Source organism: Pagrus pagrus (genome assembly GCF_965226575.1).
Source record: "Pagrus pagrus genome assembly, chromosome: 7".
Lineage (NCBI taxonomy): Eukaryota > Metazoa > Chordata > Actinopteri > Spariformes > Sparidae > Pagrus > Pagrus pagrus.
In genome coordinates this window covers 30,050,897-30,065,940 of record NC_140191.1, presented here as the reverse complement: position 1 = coordinate 30,065,940, position 15,044 = coordinate 30,050,897, and the positions used below count along the sequence as shown (strand labels likewise).

The 15,044-nt window shown below is 41.4% G+C and overlaps 1 protein-coding gene across 1 annotated transcript in view; it reads right to left on the bottom strand.

Annotated features, from left to right (window-relative positions):
• Nucleotides 1-13,896, bottom strand: part of pomgnt2 (protein O-linked mannose N-acetylglucosaminyltransferase 2 (beta 1,4-)) — a 33,433-nt gene extending 19,537 nt beyond the window's left edge. Inside the window, exon 1 of the mRNA XM_084358559.1 lies at nt 13,611-13,896. The gene's annotated coding sequence lies outside the window, so the exon portion shown is untranslated. The remainder of the gene's footprint in view (nt 1-13,610) is intronic.
• Nucleotides 13,897-15,044: the final 1,148 nt, after the last annotated feature.

Genomic DNA, 15,044 nt, shown 5'->3' with positions numbered 1-15,044 from the left:
CTAGCCCAAGCAACCCACATGAAGGCCAGTGGCCCTAACGACTCTGAAACTCAGAGCTCACACATGTCCTTAACAACTCTGTAGGGACACTCCCACAGTGTTTGTAAGCCTGCAACTCCCCTCCAGTTAGTTAGAACTGAAGAAGCCTCTTGGATGAGAGGTGGAACGTCATCAAGAAACTTAAACACATCCAGTTGCCTACGATACAGCACTTAGAATTACAATGACTTGGATGACTGAGAACCTTTATCAACATGTTACTTACTATTTTGGGAGGAATGCCCTTCAAATGGTACGGGAGTATGAAGAAACATTCGGAAAGTTGGCTGATTACAGGAACCACCTGCGTTTCAACTTGAGACGCAGGTAACACAGGATAATTCCTAAGAGCTTGCGCCTGGGTTCCACTGTGAAGGACACAGGGCCACAAGGATCCTTCAGAAAGCTCAAAACCAACTACTCAATGAAAGAGTGCGACAGATTAATTTCCCCATTGATGCACGCACTACTAAGACTGACCAGACATTTGAGGAACTAACATCACTGCTAGCAAGCAATGTCCTGGAAAATGTCTCCAAGTTTATTGAGGAGGTACAAGCATCACAACATACTAAAGGTAAGGATGGAACGAAAATTCCAAACATTACAGGCACGTCAAAGCAACTTGCACAGAACAGAAACTCTCACCTGGAAAAATAAGGACATCAACAACATAGCACATCAGGACATACAAGAGAAGTGGGTGAAAAACTCCAGAACAGATACCAGTAGTAGATCACAGAGGCAGAACAGCAATGGTTGAAGGTATCAGCCACTCTTCCTAATGCAAAAGCACCCCCCTTCAACCTCACTACTGAGGAAAGGAAGGCCCTGGCATCACTCAAAAGAGACCAGAACTAGAGATGTTCCGATACCATTTTTTCCCTTCCGATACCGATTCCGATACTTATGCTGTGGGTATCGGCCGATACGAGTACCGATACCGATACCAGTGTGTTATAAAAAATTATATATATCATACTACGCCTGCATGACTGTGATATGATTATCATTGTGGTAAGGCCTGGCTCAGGTTAAACCCTTTGTAAAACATGAATGAATACAGCAAATGAAAGCCATTTATTTTTAAAAAGAATAGTATAAAGCCGAATTCAGCACAGAGCAGACAGGAAGTCAGACACGAAATAATAACATGACATCCGGTTAATTTTCAAAATAAAACACTCCGTGTTGATACAAGCACAAAAACCTCAAATAAGAGACAAATACGCGCTCTTCTTCTAATCCTTCAGTCGGGAACACTTCGTGTTGTTGTGTTTATAACACATACATATAACTGCGGTCGTGTGTGATTATGTAATCATCGCGGGAATTCCTCGGTTTCGTAACTCCAGCTGATCGGCGGAGCTGCGCTGTGGCGGAGTCAAAACACAGCTGGTGGGGGTTGCCGGACGAGGACGACGGAGCCAAACCGTACCAGAGCCATAACGCAGCGGACAGTATCCGGTAGAATCTCGGAGCTAACGGAGCTAGGCTAATAAATTACGTGGTATCGGATCGGTGCCTGGACTCCAGTACTCGCCGATACCGATGCCGGCATTTTCGGCAGTATCGGAGGCATTTCCGATACTGGCATCGGAATCGGAACAACTCTAACCGGAACATCACCATCTTGCCGGCAGACAAAGGAAGATGCACTGTAGTGCGAAACACAACGGACTACCACACCAAAGTCACTAATCTGCTACACCTATGAGACACTGAGGTGAGATCCTACCAGTAGTTACAAAAAGAAGGTTAAAGAATATCTGCAAAAACTGGAAAAGGACAAAACTGGTGACAAGCCATTATATTACAGACTGTACCTGGGGGAAGCCATCCCATGCATCTATGGACTCCCCAAGATACACAAGGAAGGGGCACCACTTAGACCCATCAGCAGCAGCATCAACTTAGTTACCTATAACCTATTACTTAGCCAGTATCCTAGCTCCTCTGGTTGGTAACACTCAACACCACATCAAAAACTCACAGGATTTCACCAACAAGGTGAGAGAAATAACAGTGGACTCAGTCGAAACAAGGGTTTCTTATGATGTCACATCACTTTTTACATGCATTCCCACTCGAGACTGACACACCAGGATTTCAGTGAAGTTGAGGAGGTTTAATGGATAATCCAAAATCACAAAATTATCATTAACACCTTTACAGGTGAATCTAAATGGAAAGTTTCTCATCTGGATGAATCTTCCGACAGTTGTCCTTGTCCCTGATGCCTCAGACAGTCCAGTCAGAAACCTGAATCTTTAGACAGTGCATGGGCACAAAAGCTTGCAAACCATTTCACTAGATAATTACGTTAAAAAAGACTCCAATTTATAACTTATATAATTCAAGACGGGTTTGTGACATTAAGAGAATTCTGTTAACGTACCACTGTCTTGAATTTCTTTAAAAAAAAACTAAAAAAAACAGTGGTTGTTGTTAGAGCCATAATTAGATTTAAGGGTAGAGTCAAGTGTCTGCACATTTGTGAATCTGTATAGAACATATGCAAACATTCTTCTAACCTTGTTTGGGACTGTGGCCGCCACTGTGTGGGAGACCTGCATGGTTCCCATAGAAAAGCTTACAAGAATTAACCAGGCATACATTTGCCTTTCCAACCACTTAGTCTTCATCCATGGAGACTTTTCTCCACTAAAAATTACGTTGCTTAACTTCTCTAGTGTGACATCTTTTGCTTTATGTTTTGCACCAAGCCATAATTGGTTCATTACTGCTGCCTCAGCCCCCTAGGAGGGCAGAAACCACCCACTGGTACTTGATGGTTGGTAGTCTCATAGTCAGACCTATCTTCATAGCACTGTCATAATGAAGAAATGCTTTGCATGTAGGAGGGCAAGCCCTGGCTAAATCCCCACAAAAGAAAAGGCAATGGCTGAAAAAACTACCATTCTTGCATTGACTCCAATTGTTAAAGCACGGTTGTTGGAAACCGATAATTTAGCCAACGCATTTTTGTCTTCCGCTAACCTCTTGCACAGCTCCACAAGTGGCCGGGCCATTGTGAACGAGAGATCGTGTTCAGCTATAAACGCAGTCATACGAATTTTCGGTTCACACAGTAAGCAGGTGTCGTGCCAGTCTGAAATAACATGTGTCCCCCCACATCTTATGCTAGAAGAGAAGAAACTTGTTCATAATAGGGTGACCAGGCGTCCGGCTTTCGGCCGGACAGTCCGGATTTTCAATGCCCTGTCCGGCGTCCGGCGCACCGGCGCAGCGGCCTAAAGCCGGACGCCTGGTCACCCTAGTTCATAATCACAGAGGTTATAGAGTAGTATCTGAAGTACACATAAAATAAATCATTCAAAGGTCAGGCTTCATCTGTCCATTATAGTACATTTCGAGTGAAGTAGATTTAATAGACGTAATTGAAGCCAGAAAACAATCAAAGTGATCTTGATTTTGGATATCGACATTCCATACCATGACTTAAATTAAATATATAAATATTAAATTTATTTTGATGGGTGGGCCATGTTGCAAAACCTCGTAGATAATTATAACACCAGAACATTGAATTAAACAATGCAATTGTTGTTAGTTTTAATTTACTTGGGTGAAAGCAAGCGCAGTGCTGTTTCCGCCTTCGCTGAATGAATGCGCGCTTCCACGGCCAGGGGAAACAGTTTCTGTCGGGAATATCTACATTGGCACGACACCGGCGCCGCGGCTTCAAAAGAGGCGTGACGATACGCCTCATGGTGATGACGTGTTTCTTTTTTGAAGTGTTTCGCCAGTGTCCTCCTGTTAATCTAAACATGTCCCCGCTGACTGTTTATAATCATATGGATGCAGTTATAATGTGTTGTGATTGGGATCCTGACCCACCAAACATCGTGGAAAGTGACAAAGTTACGTTTTTCTCTTAATTACATAATCGCCATCAGTAAACAGGATGGGGGAAAGTTCACTGAAGTCTCGGTGGAGGGCTGATGTCGTGGTGATTTTTTTCACAGCGACAAACAGTTGGTGAGTTAAAGTTTTTTGCCAGGGACAGACGCTGTTTCGGGCAGAAATGTGACGAAGAGTCGGACAGGCTGACAGACACTTCTCCACTTATAACTGCGGTATTTTTTTCCTCATATAAGTTGCCAAAGACAGGACCAGTTACCACGTTACTGTTGTTTGGTCCTGTAACGTTGCTTTGTGGGACATTTCTCTATATTTTGTTGAGTGAAGGATCTGTACAGTTATCAGACAGTGAACACCATCAGACCGACACATCCTCACTCCGCGCCGCCGGCTTATCCGTTCACACTGGTTCGGTTCGCCAATAATGCGCTTCTGATACTACCCCAGAAGGCGCATCAGAGGCGGATGTGGAGAATTGGTGCAGGATCCCCACATGCAAACGGCAGTGTGAATCGGGCTACTGTCGGTCATAGATGTAGCTGTGGTACCTGTAGCCGTCGCTCCCAGTAAGGTCGATGTGTGGGAGAGAGCACGCACGGACGCTATGTGACGTTATGTGACCCGGGTCTGAAGCATGATGAGCCAATACTTTTTTCCCGCTGCTGCCATACACTAGTTTTATGGAGCGCGGTACACAAAAACAAGCTCCTGGCTCATTCAGTTTTTGACACCAGCTACTGTGAGGCTTTCCATCTGCTACGGCCTCCTCTATCCAACCCCAGCACCACTCATTTTTCACTCCCGCTTCCCATCTCGAGGTTTCTTCACCTGGTTTAATATACCTGGCATCCATGCTAGCAGTATACAGTAAACCAGCTCCTCACCGCTCGCTATCATTGCCCGAGGTGCCTGAAAACTGAAGGCCCGCCCTACTCAGTCTCTGATTGGCTACAACTCCTTAGTAGGGTTGTCACGATACTAAAATATTCGATACTCGATACCATTTTCGATACCACAAGGATAAAAAAAAGACCCCAAAATTTAAAAGAAATACTTTTATTAACGAGAAAAATGCAAAATTAACCTCTGTTACAACATGTAACAATTAACAGAACCACACGTTAAATATTCTGGGGACTTGGCATCATATTTTCGTTGTTGGTCAAACAGATGGTAGAGTCGGCTGTGTGTGTTGCTGTTTGGTTGCAGGTCGACTTTTCTCTGCTTCATTCTGGGACTTTAACAGAGAAAATAACACTTTTCAGTCACCAACATCTATGTAAACTTAGTATACTGACACTGTGTCTATTAACGTAATATGGGCATGCCCGATTCATTTTTTTTTTTTTACGTTGTTTATAATCATTAACGTGACGTCAGCCTTTAATCGCTAGCTGCGGCTAAAGGCTAATAATAACACGGACAACATTAATGCGGGCCACCGGCCACGATAACATCAGTAATAAGTTTGAAACGAAAGACACTAACTTGTCGAAATTCACTGTAAAGGCCAGGGTGTCGGTCCTTAAGATGTTTCGCGAAGTTGGAAGTATTACTTGACTTGGTCGCCACCGCCTTGTAGCAGTGTTTGCACACAGGCTTATCCACGTCCTTCGGCTTTCCATGCTCGCTAGACTCGAAGGCAAATTACCTCCAAACACTTTTCCCTCTTTCATTTTCAACCAAAACTGGTTGATTTGGCCCTCCTGCAGCAGCACTGGCCATGCTCTGTTGTTATTATGCACGTCACGGTGAGGGGGAGGGTGCCTGCTGCTGTGTGTGAAGGCAGAGAGGGAGAAGGACGCAGCGTCGGCGGCTCGGCGTCGGGGAGGGGAGGGGTGCCGGGGGGTTGGTATCGATACTTTTGAAAATGAGTATCGTATCCGGATACAACATTTTAGTATCGATACTTTTTTGAATTTCGATACTTTTGACAACCCTACTCCTTAGTTACCTTGAGTACCATTGGTAGTTGGAACTATCACTTTAAACGACTGGTTACAGTTTGGTTTTTTTAATTTATCATGTTGTTGTAGCAACATAATTAAAAAAAAAATATATATATATATTCCTACGTCGGATTTCCGGCACCGTGCCGGAGGTCTTCAAGCCCTGGAAGTAAGAGGGGAATAATGCCTGAAATAGGCACCTAATGACATCCGTTGACTCCGACTAGATTTGGTGAGATCTGCGGTTATAGTAGGTACCATGGACTGGACAGTAGTCTAAAACACGCTGCTTTATTCAACAATAAATACCAAAGTTTGGAACAATTTCGTTTATTATATTTATATTATTTCGTTTATTTATATATTTATTTAAATTTTTCATTTACTTTATTTAGCCTAGATCCTCCCTCTTCCGAGAGCGGGTGACAAAGTGGAAAGAGAAAAGAGAGACAGCTCTGTTTTGGTTTCCTCTGCTCCCAGCAGCAGAATCTGCACCCTGGACAGAGGCTGCTCTCAGTCTGGTCCTCTGTCTCATTTATCAGTCTAGTGCTCATATGGTGCATCATGTTTTTTGTGGGTCGGGCTTGATTAGCGCATATTTTAATGGGTTGGGTGGGGTGGTTGGCTCTCATAACAGATTGGGTGGGTATGGTTATTGGAAAAACAAGACCTGCGTATCATTACTGCCTTGCATTTGTCTGACACACAGGACATTCGAGGGCCATGCACACCAGCTCCTCCACAAGCCTGCTGAACATCTCCACTCATTTCAGACGTAAAAGAGAACAGGGAAAACAAAAGAACAATGACAACTGACATCAAATCACACTGCAATGATGAAATCAAGATGTGACGAGACTTAACAAAACTTCGGCTAAACGGCTAAACCTTCCTCGACTGAGGCAGCCAATCAAAATCTAGAATCCAGCATATCAGAAAAAAGATACAAATGCATACTGGCCTCGCTGCCACCATGAAACAGCCTGTAAAATTCTCTTTAAAATTTTGGGGTCAAGATTCACATTTGAATGGCAGGGGGTTTAAGATAAACTACGTCAATACGTGCACTATGTAGTTTTGCAGAAGAATTTTTAATCAGAAGAGAGAGATCTTCAGTGACTGATTTTTTATGCCTAAAAAAATGTAATAAACAAACTCTTTATACAATGTCATACTGTTTTACTTACTGTTTATATTTGTTGGACCCTGCCTCCTTTCTAGCTTGAAACAGTGTTTGGGGACCATATTTTCCTCTGAGAACAGCTTGTTTCTTCAGTTGTGGAAAATATAAATATCTCTAATGTTGTATTATTACTTATTAGTATTGCAACATTAAACAGTGGGTAGGGAATTCCCCTCCCCAGCACGTATTTTCAGCACGTATTTTTAGCTAATGTAATTAAGAAGACAAACTCACCAGTTTGGGTTTTTTTGGTTATAAACCGGATGCAACCAGCAAGCCAAGGGACTTAACTGGAGCAGTTTACTATCTCTGCAAATGTATGGTACCAGCAAAGGACTCTAACACTACCAATTTGCATGAGCATTTGCAAATACACCTTCATTCTGAGTACGCTACGCTTACGCAAAGAAACGCTCGGTTGTTGTTGCTGTTTATATTATTATCATTAGCCTACGTGATTGCTGTGTGATTTTTGTGGACCAAATATTTATTCTCTTTGAATAAATTTGCCTTTACCTTACCCTCTGACGTCCATGGTCTTTAATGTGAAAAGATAATTTCACTCAAACATTACAGCCCAAAGTTTAAGGCTACACATTTTAATAAATCAAAATAAATTTCCTTGAGATCGTAAGCTATTGTGCCCAGACAGCTTAACGGAGCTATTTGTAATTTCCAGCCACCTGCATCAAATGAATCAGGGGCAGTATTTCCCCCTTTCTCAAGGTTTAGTTCAAATCCTTTTTGCCATTTGTCTTATATATTTAATTTGTTTCTATGCAAATTCATTAATGCACTTCGGTAAAATTGTTAATATGCATGTATTTATATACCCATTATATCACCATTGCTCAGTTGCATTCTTTTGTTACACAGTAGCTAAGTGCCAAATTAAACTTTTGAAGGTATACATTGATACTAAATTCTGAGAACATCTCATTCTATTAGAGTAACAAAGACAAGGTCCGTGGATGCAGGCATACTAAACAACCACTGTAACCTATATTTGAGTAAAGCTGGCACAAAAGCCTTTCCAGCAGGTTGGAATGTTTCATTTCAGTTATTCTCAACACAAAATCTCATTTCATGTTTTGCCATTTATTACAAAGTTTACAAACTTTACAAAAATATCAGTGCAAAAGCGGACACCAAAATGACCCTCCTTTTTTTAGAGGATGGAATTTGCCTTGGGTCTCCTCCTAAAGGTCTCCTCTGCAGATGAGAACAAAGGGCAGGGTGGCAATACATCACTGGGAGGGCTGGACTGGATTTCTGCTCTGCTCCTGTTTATTACACAGTATGAACAGTGATATGATCAGGCTAAGATGTGTACAGTGTGAACACTTGTGTTCTGATGTGTTCTGTAAAGCCCTCTGTCCATGTAAGATATGATTAGTAGGATCTTTAATTTTAATAATTACAACTAACTGTGATCTTCCAGCTCTGCAGGCCTGGTTTTTTCTTCATGGGGGTAGAAGCCAGAGCTGCTCCTTGTTTCCTGGAGCAAGAAGTTCATGATTTACTAACTGTACGCAATATCTAACAGTGACATTGCTACAGTAAGACACACTTAATAAACCTTGCAATGTCCTCAAAAATGTATAACAACAATCCATAACAGTCTCATAAACATAATGCCAAGTCGTTACAATATAATTAATTGAATGACAATATTTAGTCTACTACTGGGTCCATACAATCGCAAATTTACAGTCAGTTGTCACAAATAAAGGCAAATAACTAGTAACTGACAGCAGAGCAAAAATACAGCCGGTCAAAATAAGACTGCTATCTTAAAATCTTCACGTGTAGCTCACTTAGCTGAGCTTTAGCAATCCCACCATACCTAGAAAAGTCACATCATTCTGTTACAGTGTGTGTTGTCATAAGTTACATTAAAGATATGTTTCAGTTAACAGACAACATTAGATGTTACTTACCGGTCTTAAGAAACGTTGTGCATTCATCTTCGAACTTATCCACAGCTGTCTCCAGCGTTACAAAGCCTTGACAAAATGTACTCCTTATTAGCTTCTTTTTACACCACTTCTTTACTCTGCCGCGAAAGTGTTGTCTTTCAGGAACTGTTGTTTGAGATAATGATAGAAGTCGCTTTTCTGGAGTTTCTGCATCTTTTTACTGAATAAATCAGCGACCGTTAATTTCCCTGCGGCAGTTTCTCTGGTTGGCTTGACTTCATCAACCATCTCCTGCGACACACTAGAGGCTACAGTGACTCACTATCGCCCCTCGGGCCACGAAGTATTATTACAAGAAGCGACAGCTTGAGAGGCTAGAGAGGCTACAGTGACCTACTACTGCCCCCCGGCCAGGTGGACTTCCCGTACCTGGCTGCTTAGCAGTGGATATCTCTGCAATACAGTACATAGGCATCTTGGACATAACGCCAGATCTGGTACTTCTTACTCTGTTGATAGGGTTAGTATTGTTTAAATGTTTTAAACTAAAATTATGTCCAGATCTTACAAAATGCACCAAAATGCAACTCAGTGTTTCCCATTAGTTAACGAGACTCTGGCGTTGAAAAAAGCAATTGATTGATATCGACCATAGCTTATAGGCTTGTGCTTACATTGTTTAGCCAGAGCTGTGTAGTAAATTGTGAGGACTGGACTACTCGCCAGGCAGCAGAGCCTAAGCTTTGTGTTATATTTGATTATTTTTTATATTTTATAGTCTTTTAATTGTTCTCTCAAAGTGCTCAAGGCAACTTGCACACAGAGCCCTGCTCCCGAGGTGGTCTTCCGGCATTTCTTTGTGATGGTCAGTTTTGCCCCTCCTCGACTCATTTCTAATCACAGTAAGAAAACGAGGCGCAAAGAGACTTACCATTAATCTAGCAACATAAAATGTCAAAAATAGACCAAAATATCGGCTCCAACAAACCAACCAGTGATGGGTTGAGCCTATATACTGTGAAACATGGATGTAACATCGTTGTTTACGAGTTTGAGGCAGCGTGTCCCGTCAGTGTTGTCGTAAGGCAGCAGTTGCATATTAGCTCACCACTATAGCCGCTGCCGTTTCCCGCTATTGCTCTGACATGAATCTCCAACTGTTTCACCCTGCAAAGGAAGCTATCTCTTGTTACCACGACATACATCCCTGTGCCAGGTTTAAGTGTCCTTGTGTCTGCACCACATGTCCGTAACTTAACTTTGTTCAGCGTCATATTCAAAGAACAACATTGGTCGACTAGCCAAGGGAGCTAAGCTAAGAAAACAGTGTATAAAAAACGACATGACTGAGAGAAACAGCAGCCAATGGGAAAAGAAACACTGCTGCCACAAATTCAACTGGGTGTCTTTGGTTCACCTAACTGAGCTGGTTTAATAAGAAAATACTAATCGGGACATGGAGATGTAATGTTGTAATGCTCATTTCCTCCCCCCACATATCACAAACAACAACAACAACTCTTGCCCTACAGCAACTCTGAGGGCACACGCCACTAGAGATGGGGCTGATCCGATCCAGTATCGGTATCGGGTCCGATACCAACGTAATTCACGGATCGGAAATATCCGATCCAACCTGCGGAGATTTCCGATCCATGAGCCATGTTTGTGCTTTAATGTTGTCTGCTGAAATGACTCCACAAGTGATTCCTGCCTGGCTAGCATTGAGCAGCATTGTGGCTAGCCAACATGTCCGCTGTGTGGAAATATTTTACACTGCAAACACCGCAAAGCAAGACAGCAAAATGCAATGTTTGCAAAGCCGTTATTCAGAGAGACGGAAGCTCTCTCGCAACGTACAACACCTCTATCGCAATTAAACATTTAAAAAAGCACCATGTGAAAGAGCACAAGGAATTTTTAGCCAGGGGACAGAAAGACAAAAGGAGCCGTCAGGAATCACTTCTGGAGTCATTCCAAAAGCAAGGTAAACTCCCAGCTAACAATGTGAAAGCTAAAGGGATTACAGAGAAGTTGCTCAACTTCATCGTACCTGATGACCAACCGTTATCAGTGGTGGAAAACGCGGGATTTCGCAGCCTGATTGAACACTTATTGTTTTCTTTTGAAGAATAGTTACAGAGACTCTGGCGTTAAGCTTAATCCAGGTCACCTTCAGTGCCAAACCTCCTACTGTACTTGATTTGTGCTGATCAGATGCACACTCTTGTATTGATAGTGTGTGTCTAAGATGTTTACACTTATTGCACTTTTCTTTTATTTCAAATATTTGACATTTGAAAACCTTGATTTGTTGATGCTGAAAGAGCCAGTGTACTTAATTTGTGCTGAACAGATGAAGCAGCCCTTTGTATTTTAGTAGTGTATACTAGATTTGAATTGAGTATTTGTGTTAATACGACAGATATTTTTTGTTTTTTGGAATTTAATAAATATTGACAATCAATTTGAAACCCTTACTGTTGCATATTTTTTTTCGGGATGGGATTTTTCCTGTTTTTCTGACTTTCTTTTCTGACCTTATACTTACCTCAAGTTGCCTTTTGGGACATACATGCATACATACGTACATATCATACTTGCCTGTAGAAAGGAGTTTATTTAAGCCTCATATAAAATCAACAATAATGATAACTAATAATATTAAAGCAAACAGAGCTCTGATATTGGAATAGTATTGGTATCGTAATCGGATCAGAAGTGAAAAAATGTGGATCGGTGCATCCCTACACGCCACTTAATTGTGCTCTCTGGCAGGCAGCCTTTTGAATCGTGATGTAACGATGGTCTGGGAATAGTAGTCGATGGCTGTCAGCCATTGGCGATGGACGATGGCATCGTTCATCTGCCCAACTCTACTGTCAGTTACTCTGTGATTCCCACCCCTACTTGTTTGAAGATTGACAGAAAACGTCGTTACTAAAACAGTATTTCTTTTGTCAAAGAAGAATACTTTTGTTAATATTTATGATGTTTGTCTTAAAGGATCAATCCCTGTCTGGCTCTCATTCCCAGAGAGGAATGCTGTTTTCCAGGGGGAAGTACACTGAAGACTCAATAGGGAGGGCTGACCGGGTTCGGTGACTTTTCCTCTTTAAATGAGGTGATTTTATGTACATAGCATTTCACAGTGACTACAACAACACAATAGCGGAAGGTACTGTAACAAAGACATTGCCAGCTAAAGTTTTTCACTCGAAATCACGTCACATAATCACTGCCAGGACAGACAAGAGAAGAAGACAAGACATGAAGAGACAGCAGGACAGGGAGACAGGAACTTCCACCTGTAAATCTCAAAATGTCTCAACAAACTGTTTATAATCATATGGATGCTGTTATACTGTGTGGTGTTTGAGATACTGACCCACCATGCATCATGAAAGCGACATAAATACGTTTTATGCTTGAAATAGCTGACCCTGTCTGGCTCTTACTCAAAGAGGGATGTTGTTTTCCGGGGGGGGGGGGGGAGTTCATTCAAGACTCGGTCATGAGGGCTGACCAGGTCGCATTATTTTTCCTCATAGAATCTGGTATTGTATTTTCTAAGTAAGTTGCCAAAGACAGTAACTACAATAACATGATAGTGGAGGGTGACAAAGACATTCCGAGTTAAAGTCATTTGCTCAAAAACATGTCACATAATCACCGACAGTAAACACCAGGAGCCACCTGGCTCAGTAGGACAGTGACTTATAAATTTGGCATTGTTTTCCTCACATTAGTTGCCAAAGACACTACCTGCTACCGCATTACTGTTGTTTGGTCTTGTAGCGTTGCTTAAGTGGGTTGAAGTGTGGGATATTTAACTTTTACTTTGAGTGATATCCAGCGAAAGATCTGTTCTGTTGTCAGACTGTGAACACCATCAAAACATCACACCCATGTCCTGTGCTGCCTGCCTACCAGGCTTACACATGCCGATTTGCCTTTGCCGCGGCTTCATTACTACCTCCGCTGGCAGATCAGAGGTGGAATGGAGGGGGGGAATTCATTATGCCTTTCCTACATACAGTGAGGTGCAATATTTCCACCTTGAAAAGGCAGTGTGAAATGGGCTGCTGATTAGGGGTGAGCATTAACCCATCTATTTAATAACCACTGCCATTCGTTCTTTCACCTAAATTGCAAAAACACATTGCATGTCTACGGTAGTTTTGATATGTTTGAAAATGTGTTCAATTGCATTCAAACTTATTAACATAATGCATTCATATCCATTCAAAATACATATTTGGGCATTGGAAATACAGGTTCTTGCACTGCTGACAGACACTCATTCATTCATTTAATCATAACTTCATAAGTATATTTTCAATTATTGTTTCAGATGTGTATGATATTAACAACACTTGAAAAGATATCGAACTGATTTGGGTATTAATTCCATACTAGGTTAAATATATTTATATTTAATTTAATATTTATATATCTACAAGCATATGTAGAACTGAAGCTGTACGTCAGCTGGACGCTTCATTCTTACGAGATAGCAGCTGGACACACTCATCTATGACATATACCTACACCTGCACAGGCAAAGCCAGCTGTGCCAGTTTTTTTATCGATTCAGCCTCAAGTAAAAGCCCATATCTGTACGACAATTCTTACCTCAGGTCTCAGTAAAATGTTGCTTTTGTCTTTGAAGACAGTTGAGAGGTTAGCTCATTTAGGCAGCATCAGTGCCTCGTATTTTGCAGAGACGGTCCTTAACAGGCAGGCATGTAGCGGAAATGAAAAGAAGAATACCGGCGGATACTGAGACTGTTAGCAGAAACAAAGGCGTGTTCAGTCATTACATTCTCCGAGATACCGCTGCGGCTGTTTGGTGTTGTTAACGAGCTAGCTTAGCTGTCAAGAAAACAGCGAGAGAGCAGCTGGACACCGACTCAGCTCCGCTGTGTCCAGTCTCCACCTACCGCAATTGAAATCCCGCGCTCAGATCTCGCGATGACGCTCGACCTCTCCATCACATGAGCTATTGATAATTATTGCATCTTGCGCATATAGTCGTAAAAGAAGTATTGAGATTCTTTACTTAAGAAAATATAACAGTGTCACAATGTAAAAATACTCTTTATACTCTCAATACTTCTGTGCAATCAGCTAAATGTGCTTAGTTTTAGCTAAATAATACATGCAGGCAAAATCCCTCCTGTGAGTGATGTGGTAATAATCCGATAAGATATAATATGAATTATAAGGCGATAAAACAATAAATAGCTTAAAAATAGCTTTTTACAAATTGAAGTGAGTGTTTTAAGAGTTGGTCACCATAAGCTTTATTCGCAGCAGACATTTTTGACCTATTATAGTGAGTCAGCATGGACAATATCAGGACCAGCACAATATCAGGACCATGAAACAGAGGCAATCCAACAACATATACGTAAATTGCAAGGTAATTAATAAATAATTTTTAAAAATGAAAGTGATGTATTTGTTTTTATCTAGAGGACCACGGGCCTTCTTTCATTTTTTACTTTTTTGACAGCCTGCACTATACTACAACCCTGAAACTCAGACAGCTAAATATAATGCAGCCACCATTCTTTTTATCAGGTATAGGTATACCTATTCTTGGTTCTTTGGCATGTCTTCCATGAAAAAGTGCCATTAACATTAACCAAGGTTGTTTGTTGAACTACCCAGGGATGCAGAAGATAAAATAAGTCACAGATTAAGTACATCCCCACATGGAAGACCTTCATTAGTGCTTCTGGTGTGGGGAATGTAAATATCATGAAGACATCCGTACTTTAATAATACAAGTGCAAAATGAAATTAAATAAGAAAATGAAAGGGATTGTATATCCATATCACGCTATCTTTACGGGAAGAGTTGTGGCACTTTTTCTAAAGTTCTTGGTGGACCCAGTAAAGGGAAAAGGTGCAAAATAAATGTATTAATCACAGAATGAGACAGGTGATGTGGCTATGTGATGTAATAGAGAGCTAACAACAACAAAAAACAAACAAAAAAATAAACATCTATTTTAGATTTCCTCCATCAAACAAATTTCTCAATATCCGGACAAGCAACTC